Source organism: Limulus polyphemus, unplaced genomic scaffold, assembly GCF_000517525.1.
Source record: "Limulus polyphemus unplaced genomic scaffold, Limulus_polyphemus-2.1.2 Scaffold2039, whole genome shotgun sequence".
Lineage (NCBI taxonomy): Eukaryota > Metazoa > Arthropoda > Merostomata > Xiphosura > Limulidae > Limulus > Limulus polyphemus.
Genome location: NW_013667649.1, coordinates 63,749 through 76,047, shown reverse-complemented (window position 1 = coordinate 76,047; position 12,299 = coordinate 63,749).

Here is a 12,299-nt window from a genome sequence, read left to right as displayed (position 1 = left end):
TGTTATTTAAATTATAGTAAAAAGTTAGGACATGTCATGGCAATATATTTAGTTAACTGAAAAACATAATTCCAAATGAAAGAGTATTGGAGAATAGACAATTGTTATGAAAGTGCAAATTGTATAGGATTTGTTGAAAATAATCCTTTTTTTGTGCTCATGATCTTCTGTGGTTTTATTAATACAGAGTTATGTTTTTGGGGTTCATCCATTTGGGATACCAGTGTGAATTATTTTAAAAGTATTTATTTTAGAAAAATTAAAAAGTACAGTGAAATTTTAATTTTATGCCTTTGCTGTCTGTGAATTCAATTAAGTATAACATGTAAATGTTGCTTTGGTAACTTTTTGGATTTAAAAAATGTACTCAAAACATACTGAAGACTTTTGAGCCAAGTTTTTTAAACTTTAAATTTATAATTATGTATAAAGTGATTTAATGTGTCAGCATCTCAAGATAATTTTGCAAACACAAATATTTTATTAGAGGTTTATAAATTTTTGTATGCTATAATTTAAGTGGAATTGATATTTTTTTCCATTAAAAAATGTAGGCTAATTTTTAGAACAATTTAATATATAATAGAGCTTTTATTCATTCTTTTGAAAGATCACAATAGATATTATATACAGATCATAGGTAAAATAATGAATTCATATGATTTCTTTTCAGGCACAGTGTGCCACTATATTAAGAGCAAAAAACGACATTTTTTGGCACAATGAAAGGTAAAATACTTATTATGACTTACAGCTGACTAGAGTATTTTATTTGTAGATGTTTGTCATTCTAAGCTAACACTGTAGATATTAGCTCTGATGATGGTAACTGTGTTATTGAAACTAGTCAGCTGTAAATAATATTATATATTTTATCTTTCATTGTGCCAAAAAACATCAGCTTTTGTGTTTTTTATTCTTAATAATTTCTTTTCAACATTATAAAAATAAATTATTGAGTTTGTTTTAGGTAATTTAATATTTAATAGTGTTTTTAATACTCAGTTATTTCCCACGTGCACCATCATGACTTTAAGGTGGAGTTTGACTTTGAAACATTATGTACTAAAAAATGCTTAGTTCTAATGCAAATATACAGATGTTCAAAATTATCAGTACTAGCTGCTACTAGTACAGGATTTTTGTATGCTGCTTGTCATACGCTGGGCATTTTCATTAGTGCGTACTAGTATTTTTAATGCTTATGATCTCAAATTTTGTGAAAAAAATGAGTGTAAAACTGTAAGTGTGCAAAGTACATTCACAATATACTATATCTCCCATTATCTCACACATATATATATATTCATTGGCAGAGCATCATCAACATGCAAGTCCACAATAAAAATATAGCTTTGTAGCTGAGTTTTTCCTGTTTTACTCATATTTTCAGCAGATGTATTTATCCTGTAAAGTATGTTCTTCATGAAGTGTAATGTGTGTTTCAAAAGTTTTGGTCAAGCATAAGTCCACTGAAGTATGTAAAATTGTGTGTGGATAGTTAGGATTTTTTTCTATGTTAGTATAGTGTGATTATAATATAGAAGTATGTGCATCATTATAAGATACTTTTTTGAAATACTAAATGTCTATGTTTAAAAATACTTATAAAAACAGTATCATGAATAGTTACAAGTGAATGATTTACACTTAATATTTCATCTTGCTTTAAAATTTTCTTCCTCTTGCTTGAAAACATGCAGTATATTTAATTCATTTAGAATATCCTTTTTTGATTTGACTTTATGCAAAGGATGAAGTTAAGCAACTAAAAAAAAAATTGATGATGCTTTAGAATCAACTATATATTTTGTTGAATTAAATATTAGTATATCAGACTGTGGATCTGAGACTCCATGAGTTCTTCCCTGTTATTGCCAAAATAAAATTTCCCTCCCCACTCTGGGAGCATAGGTGCATTATAAGAGTGACAGTCACATCCTACTATTTGATTAGAGTAATCCAGAAGTTGGCAATAGGTGTTTGTTGACTAGCTTCTTTCCAGTCCATCACTTCAAAATTAAAGATAGCTTATAGCAAATATCCATTTAGTAGTTTCGCATAAAAATCAATAAACAATAAGATTTTTTTGTGTGTTACTATAGCCTGGTATATCTATTACTTTTTGTAACCATATTACAAACTAAAGTAGTGTTAACTAGGGAAATTACAAGAAAAAGTTGGAATATCACTGTCATTTACGTGCATGTGCAGGTCTGCAAGCTCTGGAATTTGACCTGGATATTTAAAGAAAAGTTGTTTGGAAAGAATGTGTACAACCGTATATACTTGGTATGTAGCAGAAATAATAACATGATAAGAAACAACAAAATATATACAATTTTCTGTTATTGGATGATACTACTAGGATCTGATACTGAAAGCTACTACTGTGCTCATATATTTAATATAAAATATTAATAGAAAAATTTTAATAAAAAGAAGTAAAGAATATACAGATATGTTAAGAAAGCATAAAGTATTTACAGTATCTGACATTGAAAGCTAGGTACTAGCAAGTTCATGTAATTTTTATGTGGCAGAAGTGTGTTGATAAGAAAAAAATGTACAGTTTATCTGGCATCGGAAGCTAGGTGCTAATGAGTTCAGGCATTTTATATGCACCAGAAGAATGTTGATAAGAAAGTATACAATAAGTACAGTTTATCTGGCATTGGAAGCTTAGGTGCTACTGAGTTCAGGCATTTTATATGCACCAGAAGAATGTTGATAAGAAAAAAGCATTCAATATGTACAATTTGCTTGGCATTTGAAGTTATTATCTTAAGCTCTGATGCATAATGAAAACATTTGGATAAAAACAATAAATTATGCCTAGCAGTACTTTATTTAGTTCAGCAAGGAATGGAAACATTCTAATAAGGAAAAAAAAAGTGTGTCTGATTTATCTGGTTTCAAAATGTATTACTAAGCTTAGGTACTTTATACATAGAAACAATCTCACAAAAAGACTTAAGTAGGTTTGATTTATCAGTTATTTGAAGGGTACTGCTACTCTATCATATTTACCACATAATTGAATAAATTTGATAAAAATATTCATGAAAGTATATCACAATCTAGCATTAGAGCATACTATAATAAGCTCGGTTGTGATAAAACAGAGTAAAATGAGTTAATCTTATATTACAATGTGTTACTGAGTTCTGCAATTTAATGAGTAATATAAGAAGTCTGATAAAAATTGTGTGTTGAGTATAACAGTATAGTCTTAAATTCATTTACTTTGTACTTGGCCAAAACATTTTCATAAGGATTTGGAAACTGTGTCAAGTTATTTTATTTCTGAAGGTGTTACAGTGTTCAGCTTTCTAAAACATTACTTGTAGAGATGAAATAAAATATGGTATTGTTCTTTTTTAATAAAGTAGTTAATGTACAGCAGAAAAGTTATGAAATCATATAATTTTAATGACTATTGTAATCCTTCAAACCCCAAGGAAAATGCTTAGTCCAGTTTTCTTAAATACAGAATAATGTGGGAAACATTTGTATATTTCTGTTCTTGGCTATTCTTATGTAATCTGCTTCTTTACAAACTTTCAGTGTTGATGAAATGATGACGGGTTCTTTTTTGCAGAAGAACAACAAATTTTATAATCTCAAGTCCCTTTATTGATATAACCCTGATATTAAAAATACACAGAGAAACATTCTAAATGCTAAACAGTTTTAGGTTGTTAAAGATTGTAATATGAGAGTCACAAGTATCTATATACTGCTAGAGTTCCTAGTGATGAAAAATGATGGTGCTTCACAATTAAAAAAAATATAAGTAGCATATATAAGTCAAGACTGTTTGTACACATTGCAGAAAGCCTTTTATCTTATCATTTGCTTTTTATGGAAACCAATGCCATCTACAGGCATCATTTATAAACCTAATATGCATTCTTGTAGAATACAGTGTTATGGCTGATCATGTTTCAGAACCTGTTGTAAGGTTGACAGTAGAAGATATTTCAGAAGATCAAATTTGTATAACAAACTAAACCATCACTTGCATGTGTTTCATTATTTGATTATGGTGTAACTGTCTTTGTGTGAGGAAAATTAACTGTGTGATTGTTGGATGTGCTCTTAAAAGAATTTTCAGCATAAACCTTTAGTCACTTTAACCAATATACCCATTAACTGGAATACTTAAAATTTAGGATACTTTTTATTATTTAATGACAAAAAGCAAGACAAAATGAAGTATAAGTAGCATTTAGCTTTAAGTGCATAAAGCTTGTATATGTGAAAGAAGGATAATTTATTTATATTTATTTTTCCTTTATTTGTATTCTTTTTTATCTGACATATTGTTAATTTAATTGTTGTGCATTAATTTTTATTTCTAATTAATTAATATTTTATTATAACTTTTTTTTATTTATCAAGTTCTTACCATAGAATTCAATTCAGTTTATCCATTATCAATGATCCAGAAATATATAAACAATAAAACTGAATTCATTTAATGCATTGGAGATGCATTTCTAAATGCATTGTTCAGTGTAGTGTATTTCACATTATATTACATAAACAAAATCACCAGCAGCTCCAAGTGAATTTGCTCAATTTTTTTTATTGCATCAGTGCTTTGGCAATATGTTTTCAGAATTGTCTGTTACAAATCTTTTAAGATTTGCTTTTCCTGTTTTGTTCTAGATTTCTGTCTTTTTTAAAGGATTTATGTCTTGTGACTTCTCAAGTACAGTAATGTCCTCAGATCTTAACGCTTACACATCATTAATTAAATGAAAATACTAGGACTCCTCTCTACGTTAAAACTTGCATCTATTTTGACTCTTCAGCCACTGAATTACAGTGTAGTTCTATAGTGTAAGCAATACATTATTTTTAATTTCCCAAAACTAACAGTGTTGCAGTTGAAAAAACATATTTCTCCACACATAGGAAGAATACATCTTTATATAAAATACATGTGTAGGTTTTATAAATGTCTGTGTATATAGTTGGTTCATTTTTTAAACAAGATATAGAAGGTCTTAAATGATTGGTTGCAAGGCTTATACAGAAGTTGAGTACATTATATTAAAACTATTTTTGAGGCTAACCACATCATTGCCATGTGCTTCCATACTCTCTCTGATGACTGTGTACATTGACAATAGCCCTTTAAGATAGTTTCCATTGAATAAGGCTTTGTTGTAAGGCTGTCATGTTTACAGCACACCCCTTCTCCCTGCTAACTTTCCATAAGCCATCTTAGGATGTGTTCTCAGGATGTAGCCCTCTCTTAGACCAAGAGAGAATTCACCAGCCATATTTGCATTCTTGATTTCTTGATATATTCTCAGAGCAGAGAGGCTAAGAAGTGACTAGGAGCAGAGGGTAATGAAGAATGGTCATGAGGGTGATGAGCAGTGATGAGACTAACTGGGATGGTTTCTGTGGGTCTCTTCAATGCCCACTGTTAAGCCCAGGCATTTCTAGATGCTGGACTGAGCAATTAATGAACATGGAAAGAGGTGAGATGTGTGTTATGAATGAAGTCTGCCAGGAACAGTCATGCCACCACCAAGCAGAGCGTCCAACATTTCACCATGGTTGTTAGATGCTCAGGTAGTCAGGAGACTTAATGCTATACAAAGCACACTAATGATACTCTGAGACTGTTTTCATTGGATGAAGTTGATTCAGAACATGATAATTATGCATATCCTTTTACACACACATTTTATTTTGTTGATAATGTTGCCAAATAACACCACAGAATTTTGTAGGAGGATGAAAGGTCTTATTCAAACACTAACAGTTTCTCAGCAGCACAGTAGTAAAGATTATGTTAGTAAGCACCTGACTGCATCAGTCTTTTGCATTGGTTGTTATTGTGTCTCATACAAATAATCATGGACTTTTCATCATGTGGTATGTGTAGCAATACACAGATGTCAGGCTGAGTTTCTGTGGATCCTATAGAAACCAAGACCTTATTTAATTTTGACATGTGCTATGCACTTCTGTTAAAGCCACCACTTTGGCTAGTTAGCACAAACTTAGTTCTGGCATTTGATGAGAAGTAAAACATGAGTGGAAAGATACGTCTCTGACTTCATTTTAACAGAAATTGTCAAACAATTTTACTTCTGCAATAGCTGAACTACAGTTCTGTAGAAGAACCATCTAGTAGTGACCAGGTTGTACCATACATGTTAAGGAGTGATAATACTGAATTTACAAGTGTTATTCAGTGACGTACGTCATATGCAGTTTTGTTTGTTGTCACCATTTATTCTAATGCATGAATCAAGCTGTCCCTCTTCAGAAAACAGTTTGCATTAGTTCAAACAGTGTTAGCTATCATGGTGTTACAGTAAAGTTTGGTTATTCAAGGCTGTCCCTACAGACTCCACCTCTGAAAAACTTCAATCCACCCTTTATTTTCTCAGGAAATCATGTATTGCACTCCACTGCCACTGATGGCAACTTATTCCATAAGTTAATTACACTTTTAGAAAATAAAAGTATCTTGACAGGAGCCTAGTCTGTGTTTTCAAAATTGTAAAAGTGTATCCTCTCATCCTGTTGTGTACAAAAGAAATGTATCCTATTTATCACTCTGATAATCTTGAAAACTTGAATAAGATCACCTCTTACAATTAGGAGAAAATGTTGGGGTTCAGTCCCTGCAGTGGACACAGTGCAGGTAACCCATTGTGTAGCTTTGTACTAAAACAAACTTCTTTTATTTGATGAAGGTAGTTTTTATACATGAAGTTTGTGTTAACTATGTCTGTAGGCTATAACATAATTTTTGAGTTGATTGCACAAATATAATTGGATTTATTTGCAAAATCAGGCATGTTTTTGCTTCTCCTTTTCTTTTTTTTTATTATGTTCAGTTTGTGTCAAAAGTCAAATTGCAGTTATAAACAAAACAGGTTAACAATCAGGACTAGAAGCATTCTTCACTGATATAAAGTGATTGGCCTGACATCTGTTGTTAAAGTGAAATGTTGGTTTGCCATATACCTCTTCCTAATTAGAACTAACACTGTTCTTTGGTAATAAGACAGTTCTTGTGTGTGTGAAATGGCTATACTTTAACTGGTTATCCTGTTGTCATGAGCCTGCACAGTAATGGTTAATGTAGCTGTGTTTTCACTGCCCCAAGAAGTTTTGTGGATTGGACATTTACTAATAGAGAGTGCATTCCTGTTGAAGATATGTCATGTACACTCAATTCCATCAGAAGAATTGTTTTCCTAGAAAATGTTGAGTCATGACTTTGTTGGTCATAACATTTAACTTTACATCACTGACCAAACTTCAGACCTATCACATGCTGTGTTGACTTGGATTTTTTAATCCTGGTTTTTGCTATATTTTCATTCATACCTCAATGACTTTTCAGTAAAGCTTATTCTTGCTTCACCCTTTTTATGTGTCATGCCATCCTGGTGTAAGGTTGTTTCTATTTAAAGGGTCCCAAGACTTGTGAAAGTTAGTAGGAACTGAGGATTTATATTCCTGAATGTATAGACTCCAGCAGTCAAGTGTGTTTCTATGAATAAGGATTAATACTGAGTAGTTGGCATTCATATATATATACACTCTCTCTCTCACACACACACACACACTTCAAGTCACAGCATACATATTAAACAACAGCCATGTTAAAGTTGTTTGACCATCTTTCAGACACTCAAATTGTTTGTTTTTGTCTTTTAATATGATCTGTAACTACTTGCTGGACCAAAACTTCAAAAAATAAGTAAGATGTTTTTCTTTTATGGCATGAAGACATTATACTTATGTCTATGCAACAAAGTGTATTAGAAACTTTTAAGATGAGCACTGTAAGACATTTAATTACTGATCCTGGTTAACAGTATGAAATTTTTGTATGTCTTTGTGTATTTTCATTTTTTCTGAGTTGTGTATCTTTTCATTTTATATTTGGCATGTGAAACTTACATGGAATTTATCTTCTGTGAGCTTGTACTGCACTCTGTACTATGAAGAGTTCAGAAAAAACACACGATCAATGAATATTTTTTGTAGAAAAGTATGGTTGTGAGAATTTTTCATGTCCTGCTGTATTTTATGCATAACACATCAATAAAATCCTTTATTGGCTCAACAGTCACCAAAAAAGGAAATAATTGGTAATCAGCTTTATTTTGTTCAAGATTTTCTTAACTTACTAAGAAGTGATTGAAGTGTTTTTATTATATTAAATGTCTGTACATGTGTGTATTTATAATGTAACTTTCAAGTATGGTTTGTATTCTGCTACTACAATGTTTTTTATATTTCTTTTACTGTTTTGCATTTTGTGCTTTAAATAAAAATGTTTAAATGATTTTTTTTCAATTGCATGAGAACAATTTTGTTGTATATTTTAGTCAAACTGAAAATAAAGTTTGTTGGTCACTTTAAAATATTGTGTATATAAGAATATTAAGGAAACAATACATAATATACTGTATTACTAGACATGCTAAATACCATTAGTTATAGTAGAATGGCACTAAAATGATGTTCAACAGCATTCACATTGTTACTAGGTTTTTCAACAAATAGTAATGTGCTTGACTATCATAGAAGCTTGTATATTAAGACCATATTGTAGTTTCCATAGAAACATTATTAAAAACTGCTTAGAATTTGTATTTAAGACTAACCTAACTATCCTAAGTTGGCTAAACCTTCTGAGATATTAATGAGTTTATAATTAAAAATATAATTAACACCAAAACAGAAAATCATCCTGACCATCAGTGTAGCTAATTAAATATACTTTTCTTATGTATCTACTTGCAAAGATTAAAATGTATTGCTCTAAGTGCATAGCTTACTTTGATCAGCTGTTATGATTATTTAAGGATTATTGCTACAAAGAATCTCTGATTCTTAAACTGTAACTATAGTCTTTCAAGTAGTTACATACAAAGTAGGCTAACTATTGACACAAAATATTTTCTGCATTTGGTTCTTTTAACTAGGGAAAATTTTCAACATGTTTGAGCCATTTTTTTTTTCTGTGCTGTCATTTATGAAGGAATCTGATAATTGTTTCTCCAGTCTTAAATAATTGAATCAGCAGTCTCAGCACTTTGTGATGTATTGTTATATTAATCTAACATCTTTATAAAATTTTCAGAAAATTGGTTACACTTCATATGCTGGATATTCCACACCTACTTCTCTTTCACTAGAGGAAGAAAATTATAAAACAATTCTGAAAATGTTTGTGTGAAAAGAATCAATGATGCACTTAAAGAGAAAGTGTATATGAAAATCCACACACACATCTGTTTGAAATGAAATTCAGCACACTGTTGTACACCAAAAAATCCGATACATTGATGCAGAAACTGTCACTGCTGAAGAGATTTGTACTTCTGAAGAAAGCTTATACATTAATAAACACAATAATTTAATAATAGATAGTGCATATCTTCATTATGTAATGTGCAATAGGAAGTGCTTTACTGGAAACTTTTAACAGTTGAAATCAAAACAAACTATGAGTAGAAAAGCTTCCATCGTGTCTCATATTCTAAATGAAAACAGAAAAGTGTCATTGATTATGGCTATTCTCTGAACAACAGTAACTCCAAAAAGGGTGAGAAATTGGTGAAAATTGTGACACAAGAAATAAAAAGAATATAAACAAACCCAACATTTAATGTCAAATTCTAGAGATATTTTACTATGACATAATTGGCATTTGTCAAAAGAAAGCATTTATGAATATCAATGAATTTGCATATGAGGAAATACTTTGAATCATACAAAAATATTGTGACACATACTTACATTTGAAAGAAGTTTCATTAACTGTACCTGGTCAAATTGACATTTACAAGCAACGTAGATAAAATCTATTTCAGTAGCTATACCTAAACAAATTGATATTTTATAAGCAACATGAATGAAATCCATTTCATTAGCTGTACCTAAACAAGTTAAAATTGTATAGGCAACACAGATGAAATCCTTTTCACAGAATCTCATGAACAGCTCATACAATAATGACTCAAGAACTTAAAAGTAGAAATATGAAATTTGGGATGAAAAGTGTAGTAAACATAAATACCCAGTATTGATGAAATATTTATAAGCTCTTCCACTTTAATGACCCTGTATAATCAATCCAGCACTTCTTTGAACTGATGTAAAAGTTTTCTATCAACTTCTTTAAAATGTCAACTGTCATAACAAAAATGCCTAGCCAACATTCAGTACATCATTCTGTCAAACAAGATCCTACTAATACAAAAGAATCTAAACTGTTAAGATACTTATTGAAATAACAGAAAAATAATTTACTAACTCAGACACAATATTCAGATATTAGACTATCAAGACATCATTCAGAGATTTTTTGTGGATTTCATAACATTAATGATGTCTGTTAAATTCTAAAGTTTTAAATCTTAGAACTTAAATCATACATCAGCAGGTTATGTAATTGAATTTCAAAAGTACTATATTAATATTGAATACGCCTTTAAGGTTAGCTTTGAATTCTCTAACAAAATTCAAAAACATTGATTGCAAATTATATTGTGCTATTTTTTGAAGTTGAGTACTTGTGATGAATTACGTTTTGATAATAATTCACATGTGTTATGTATTCCAAAATGTGTGCTCCAGAAGTTAATCAAACTTACCTCCCAAAAATTTATTTTTTGATTAAAAATAAATTTTAGTGATGTAGTTAAGTATTCTAGATTGGCTCTGTCTTTAGACGAGCCATTTTTTTACATGAACTATGATTAAAGGTATGTAAATGAAACCGTTACCATTTCTAAGGATTCTGATAATAGTCATCGATTTTTGAAGTATGTAAGTTGAAAAAAAATTAGTATTTGATTCACATGCTTTCTTAGAGGAATTAATTCCTAATTTTGAGTGTTAAATTTACCATGAATACATAATAGCTGAAAGAGCTACTAATTTCACCTTTCCATAACTGGTATAAAGTTTAAAAAATTGCATACAAGTTCTCCATACTGTCAATCACATATATGCTCACTGGATATTGCAAGATCATAAATATTTGCTAATCCTTTTACTCAAGTAAAGGTTACCTACTGCAACCTTTGTTCTAATGTCTCATGGTAGTATGTATATGTTTTTTTATGGATTTCTAAGAAGGTAGACTATTCAAAGAGGTAATGGTCATGAGGGTGATGAGCAGTATGGACATCTTGAGACTAACTGGGATGGTCTTTATGAGACTCCTCAATCCCACTGTCTAGCCCAGGCATTTCTAGATGCTGGACTGAGTAATCAATGAACAGGGAGAGAAGTGAGATGTGTGTTATGAACAAAGTCTGCCAGGAACAGTCATGCCACCACCAAGCAGAGCATCCAACATCGCACCATAGTTGTTGGATGCTCAGGTAGTCAGGAGACTTAATGCTATGCAAAACACACTAATGATACTCTGAGACTGTTTTCATTGGATGAAGTTGATTCAAAACATGATAATTATGGATATCCTAATAACACCACAGAATTTTGTAGGAGGATGAAAGGTCTTATTCAAACACTAACAGTTTCTCAGCAGCACAGTAGCAAAGATTATGGTAGTAGGCACCTGACTGCACCAGTCGTTCACATTGGTTGTTATTGTGTCTCATTTGGATAGCCATAGACTTTTCGTCATGTGGTATGTGTAGCAATACGCAGATGTGACGCTGTTTCTTTGGATATTGGAGAAACCAAAACCTTACTTAGTTTTGCCATGTGTCATGCACTTCTATTAAAACCACCACTTTGGCCAGTTAGCACAAAGTGGATATTGTAAGATCGTAAATGTGTGCTAATCCTTCTACTTGAGTAAAGCTTACCTACTGCAACCTGTTTTCTAATGCCTCAAACTAGCATGTATATGTCTCTTGATGGACTTCTAAGAAAGTAGACTATTCAAAGAGGTAATGTATAAACTTGTACAAACTAGTTTTGAATGGCTTAGAACTGTATGTTCAGTGTAGCATATTTCACGTTATCCAACTAATCTACATAAAACACATCTAAATCAACTAGCCTATGTTTCTGTGATAAAGAAAAACACTTTTACTTTGTATACAGGGTTGAGAACATTATATTAAAATGATTTTTAATATTCAAATCTACAGGTCATTTTAAAGTCGAAGTGAAACTCATTGTATCAGAACTATACACCTGGAAAAAAGTTAAGCACCCCCAAATATTTTTCAGGATTGCTTATTGAAAATAAGGTTTAATTTTCATGATGTTGAGCAATGTTCATAATTTCAAACATAATTAAAAGGATGTGAGCGTTCAGGTGT